This window comes from Theropithecus gelada, chromosome 1, assembly GCF_003255815.1.
Source record: "Theropithecus gelada isolate Dixy chromosome 1, Tgel_1.0, whole genome shotgun sequence".
Classification (NCBI taxonomy): Eukaryota; Metazoa; Chordata; class Mammalia; order Primates; family Cercopithecidae; genus Theropithecus; species Theropithecus gelada.
This window is the reverse complement of record NC_037668.1, coordinates 136,834,470-136,840,121: the sequence shown is the minus strand read 5'-3', so window position 1 is coordinate 136,840,121 and position 5,652 is coordinate 136,834,470. Positions and strand designations below refer to the sequence as shown.

Below are 5,652 nucleotides of genomic sequence, written 5' to 3'. Positions count from 1 at the left end.
TATGTTTATTGCAGCACTATTCACAATAGCAAAGACTTGGAATCAACCCAAATGTCCATCAGTGACAGATTGGATTAAGAAAATGTGGCATATATACACCATGGAATACTATGCAGCCATAAAAAAGGATGAGTTTGCGTCCTTTATAGGGACATGGATGCAGCTGGAAACCATCATTCTTAGCAAACTATCACAAGAACTGAAAACCAAACACCGCATGTTCTCACTCATAGGTGGGAACTGAACAATGAGATCACTTGGACTCAGGAAGGGGAACATCACACACCGGGGCCTATCATGGGGAGGGGGGAGGGGGGAGGGATTGCATTGGGAGTTATACCTGATGTAAATGACGAGTTGATGGGTGCAGCAGACCAACATGGCACAAGTATACATATGTAACAAACCTGCACGTTATGCACATGTACCCTACAACTTAAAGTATAATAATAATAAATAAATTAAAAAAAAAAAAAAGAAAGAAAGGAAGAAAAAAGAAAAGAAAGAAAGAGAGAAAGAAAGAAAAGGAAGAAAGAAAGAAGAAAGAAACAGAGAAATAATAAAAAAGAAGGGAAGAAAGAAAAAAGAGTGAAAGAGAAAGAAGAAACAAAGAAAGAAAGAAGGAAAGAAAGAAGAGAGAGAGAGAATGGAAGAAAGGAAGGTAGAATAGAAAGAAACACAAGAAAGAAAGCAAAAAGGTCTACAGCACCTTGTATTCCTAGGTGGTCTCCCATCCAAGTACTAACCAGGCATGACCCTGCTTAGCTTCTGAGATCAGACGAGATTGGGCGCATTCAGGGTTGTGTGACCATAGACACACATGATCCTGGGACCCTGTCCGGTCCTCCACCCCGTCTTGGAGTTATTCTTTTGGATTTCTGGCCACTCAGGAGCTCTTATGAGGCCCCCTCTTGCCCCATCCACCCAGAGCCCTCAGGGCTGGCCAGATGTGAACAGCCAGCCCAGCCACACGTGGGCTTTTTCTCACAACACCCCTACCACGGTAGCTTGTCCTGACCAAGATCCAGCTGGTGGGCAAGAGGGCGTGGGCTGTTGGGGCTTGGAGGAAGGCCCTGCTTTGCCCTGCCTGGCACAAGAGGCAGCAGTCTGATCCCCGGCGATAGGGGCTGAGGCACACACACACATGCACACACACACAAAAGGCTTGAAGAAGAGCATGGAAGATGTATGGAGAGATTGAAACAGAGGGAGGGAGAGAGATAGCGAGTGAGAGAGACAGGGGAGGGGGAGAGGGAAAGAGACAGACCGACGTTCAGAGAAAGAGAGAGGGACAGAGAAAGAGAGAAAGATAGAGAGACAAAGGGAAGGTGACAGAAGTAGCGCGAGGTGCAGGGGCACACCCAGAAGAGAGAGGTGGAGGGAGCTAGAGAGTGAGAGTGATAGAGCCTTGGAGAGAGAGTGCCCTGCTCCGTTAGGCCGGGCCCTCTTGAGCCAGCCGGGATAGGGTGGAGGGGGCTTGGGCTGGGCCAGAATAGGGTGTCCAGGCCTTCTATGTGAGAGAAGCAATGGAGTGCTGAGACGGGTTTTTTCTTGGATTAATTACTTGCTTTGGAGGTGGGTTTCATAGTCTCCTTCCTTTCTTGGTACCTCCCTGTGCTCTTGGTGCAGTGCAGTGGGCCCCTTGATTTGCTGAGGGTGCCTGCCAATTGGTGGGAGCCGTGGTACCGGGCATGCCCAAGGGGAATGGAATGAGGCCTGGTTCTCTGGTGTGTCCTCCGGACTGCATTTTACACAATGTTGGTGGCAATGGAGTGTGTGGCACCCGCTGCCCCTACCTGCCCCTTCCCCTGGTTTGGAAGGTTGTGGGGGCTTCCGATGAGAGGATTCAATCACCTGGGGATTCTGGAACAGGGAAGGCTCCATGAATGCCATGGAACCTGCACCTGTACTTTTGGGGTCCGGCCCCCTGCCCTACCAGGCTTGAGTTGGACTCCTGGCTGGGTGGCAGCAAGGCAGAAGCAGTGGGAGGCTGCTGCCCTGTGGTGTTTGGTTGGCGGACCCCCAGGAGGAGGTCCCCGGCTGCTGTGGTGGTGTAGGTGGGCGATAAAGGGGGAGCAGAGTCAGGGAAGGTTGGGAAGCATGGTGACAGTAGGGAGAAGGGTGGGAGGGGGAAAGCCAAAAAAGCTTATAGCAGGCCATGTGCAGTGGATCACGCCTGTAATTCCAGCACTTTCAGAGGCCAAGGCTGGTGGATCACGAGGTCAGGAGATCCAGACCACCCTGGCTAACATGGTGAAATCCCGTCTCTGCTAAAGTTACAAAACATGAGCCAGGTGTGCTGGCTGGCACCTGTAGTCCCAGCTGCTCATGAGGCTGGGGCAGGTGGATGGCATGAACCCAGGAGGCAGCGCTTGCAGTGAGCTGAGATCATGCCAATGCATTCCAGCCTGGGTGACATAGTGAGACTCCATCTGGAAGAGAAAGAAAGAAATAAAGAAATAAAGAAAGAGAAAGAAAGAAGAGAAGGAAAGAAGGAAAGAAAGAATGAAACAATAAGGGTAGAGATAAAGAAGGAAAAGAAAGAAAGAAAAAGGAAAGAAAGAAAGAAGAGAGAGTTCGGGCCTGTTCAGGGTGGTATGACTGTAGACGGCAGCAGAGGCCCCTGACTGCCCCAAGAGGCTGGCCGAGCCATGCCCACTGGCTTCCAACTGGCACCACCAGCCCAGGGTTGCTGGGTTTGGATCCAGAACCCAGAGCCGCTTGCCCGAGTCCTTCCCCCAGCTCCCAAGCTCCTGAGTTTCCACCATGTCGGGCCTGAATGGAACAGGGGTGGTCCGAGACATCAGTGCCCAGGGCCTATGATCCTGGGAGCCCGTCCGGTCCTCCGTCCTGTCTAAGAGGTATTCTTTTAGATCCATGATGGCTCATAAGCTTTTGTGAGGCCCCTCTTGCCCCACCCACCCAGAGCCATCAGGGCCGGTCGCGCCACTGCCCTCCAGCCTGGGTGACAGAGGGAGACTCCATCTGGAAGAAAAAGAAAGAAAGAAAGAAGGAAAGAAAGAAAGAAAGAAAGAAAGAAAGAAAGAAAGAAAGAAAGAAAGAAAGAAAGAAAGAAAGAAAGGAAGGAAGGAAGGACAAAAGAAAGAAAAAGAGAGAGAAAGAAAAGAGAGAAAGATGGAAAGAAAGAAAGAAAAGAAAGAAGGAAAGAAAGAAGAAAGAAATAAAGAGGGAAAGAAAAGAAAGACAGATAGAAAGAGAGAAAAAAGACAGAATTGAAGGAAGGAAGAAAGAGAGAAAGAAAAAAGAAAGAAAGAAAGAAGAGAGACAGAAGGGAAGAAAGGCAGGTAGAAAAGAAAGACAGACAAGAAAGAAAGCAAAGAAGACTACAGAAACCGTTATTCCCAGGCGGCCTCCCATTCAAGTACTAACCGGGCCCAACCCTGCTTACCTTCCACGATTAGATGAGTTCAGGCGCGTTCAGGTTGGTATGGCCATAGACGCCAGCAGAGGTGCCTGGGTGACCCAAGAGCCCGGGCCAGCCATGTCTGCCATCTTCCAGCTGGCACCGCCAGCCCCGGGATGCCGGGCTTGGATCGGGACACCCGAGCCGCTCACCTGTGGGCTTCCCCCGCTCCCAAGCTCCCAGATCTCCACCACGTTGGGCCCGCTCGGAACAGGGAGTGCTCCGAGGGGTCAGGGCCCATGGGCCACTATCCTGGGACCTCGTCGGCTCCTCCGCCCTGTTGTGGAGGTATTCTTTTGGATCCCTGGTGGTTCAGGAGCTCCTGCAAAGCCCGTTTTTGCCACGCCCAGCCAGAGCCATCAAGGCTGGCCAAGAGCAAAAAGGCAGTCCAGCTGTGCCTGGCATTTTTCTCACAATGTTAACACCCTGGCCTGTGCTTTTGGGGTCCAGCCCCCTCCCTCCCAGCCTGGAGCCAGGCTCCTGGCAGGGTGGGGGCTAGGCAGGAGGAGTGGAATGCTGCCGCCTGGTGGTGCTTTGGTGGTGCACCCCCAGAAGGAGTTCCCCAGTTGCATCAGGTGTGTAGGGGCACGATAAAGGGGGAGCAGAGTCAGGGGAGGTTGGGAAGCACGACGATAGAAGGGGGAAGGGAGGGAGGGGGAAAGCCACAAAAACCTACTGCAGGCCATGTGCAGTAGATCATGAATGTAATCCCAGCACTTTGGGAGGCCGAGGCATGTGAATCAAGAGGTCAGGAGATCCAGACCAGCCTGGCTTACACAGTGAAACCCTGTCTCTAGTAAAACTACAAAACATGAGCCGGGCGTGGTGGCAGGAGCGTGTAGTCCCAGCTGCTCAGAAGGCTGAGGCAGGAGCATGGCTTGAACCCAGGAGGCGGTGCTGACAGCTGAGATCGCACCATGACAGTCCAGCCTGGGTGACAGAGAGAGACTCTGTTTGGAAGAAAAAGAAGAAAAGAGAGAAAGAAAGAAAGAAAGAGAGAGAGAGAGAGAAAGAAGGAAAGAGAGAGAGAAAGAAAGAAAAGAAAGAAGGAAGGAAAGAAAGAAAGAAAGGAGAAAGAAAGAAAGAAAGAAAAGAAAGTAAGATGGAAAGAAAGAAGGAAAACAAAAAAGGAGAGAAGGGAGGAAAGGAAGGTGGAAAAGAAAGACAAGAAAGAAAGCAAAAAAGCCTACAGTACCCAGTATTCCCAGGTGGTCTCCCATCCAAGTACTAACCAGGGCAGATCCTGCTTAGCTTCTGAGATCAGACAAGATTGTGCGCATTCAGGGTCATATGGCCGTAGACACTGGCAGAGGAGCCTCGCTACCCCAAGAGCCCAGTGCAGCTAAGCCTGCTGGCTTCCAGCTGACACTGCCAGCCTGGGGCCACCAGGCTCGAATCAGGAGCCCACTCCCCCATGACCTTCCCCCGGCTCCCGAGATTCCAAGTTTCCACCACATCAGGCCCACTCAGAACAGGGAGTGCTCTGAGGTGTCAGGGCCCACGGCCCAGAATCCTGGGAACCCATCCCATCCTCAGCCCTGTCGTGGAGATATTCTTTTGGATCCCAAGCCACTCAGGAACTCCTGCGAGGCCCCCTCTTTCTCCACACACACAGAGCTATCAGGGATGGCCAAGGGCGAACAGCCAGTCCAGGCACATGGCTTTTTTCTCACAATGCCCCCACCACAGTCGCTTGTCCTGACCAAGACCTAGACAGTGGGCAAGAGGCCATGGGGGGTTGGGGGTTGGGGATGGCCCTGCTTTTCCCCAGGCTTGCACTATAGCCGGCAGTCTGATCTCCGGTGAGAGTTGCTGAGAGAAACCCAGTCACACCCCACTACCACCAGGAGAAAATCCACAGCTGCACACACAGACAGACCTGGGAACTCACACACGGGAATCCACACACGTGCATAAACACACACAGACACACACACCCACACACACACGCATGCACATGGGAACATCTTGAAGGAGAGCAAGGAAGAGATGATGGAGAGATTGAAACTGAGGGATGGAGAAAGACAGCGGTTGAGAGAGACAGGGGAGGGGGAGAGGGAAAGAGACAGACAGAGAGGCAGAGAAAGAGAAAGGAACAGAGAAAGAGAGAGAGATAGAGAGACAGATGGAAGGTGACAGAAGGAGCGCGAGGCAGAGGGGCAAACCCACAAGAGAGAGGGTGAGGTAGCTACAGAGTGAGAGTGATAGAGACTTGGAGAAGGAGCACC

The 5,652-nt window shown here is 52.1% G+C and overlaps 2 pseudogenes; both read right to left on the bottom strand.

The window, feature by feature from the left end:
• Positions 1 to 697: 697 nt before the first annotated feature.
• LOC112615493 lies at positions 698 to 816 on the bottom strand (annotated as a pseudogene).
• A 3,791-nt stretch (positions 817 to 4,607) lies between these two features.
• Positions 4,608 to 4,726, bottom strand: LOC112616619 (annotated as a pseudogene).
• Positions 4,727 to 5,652: the final 926 nt, after the last annotated feature.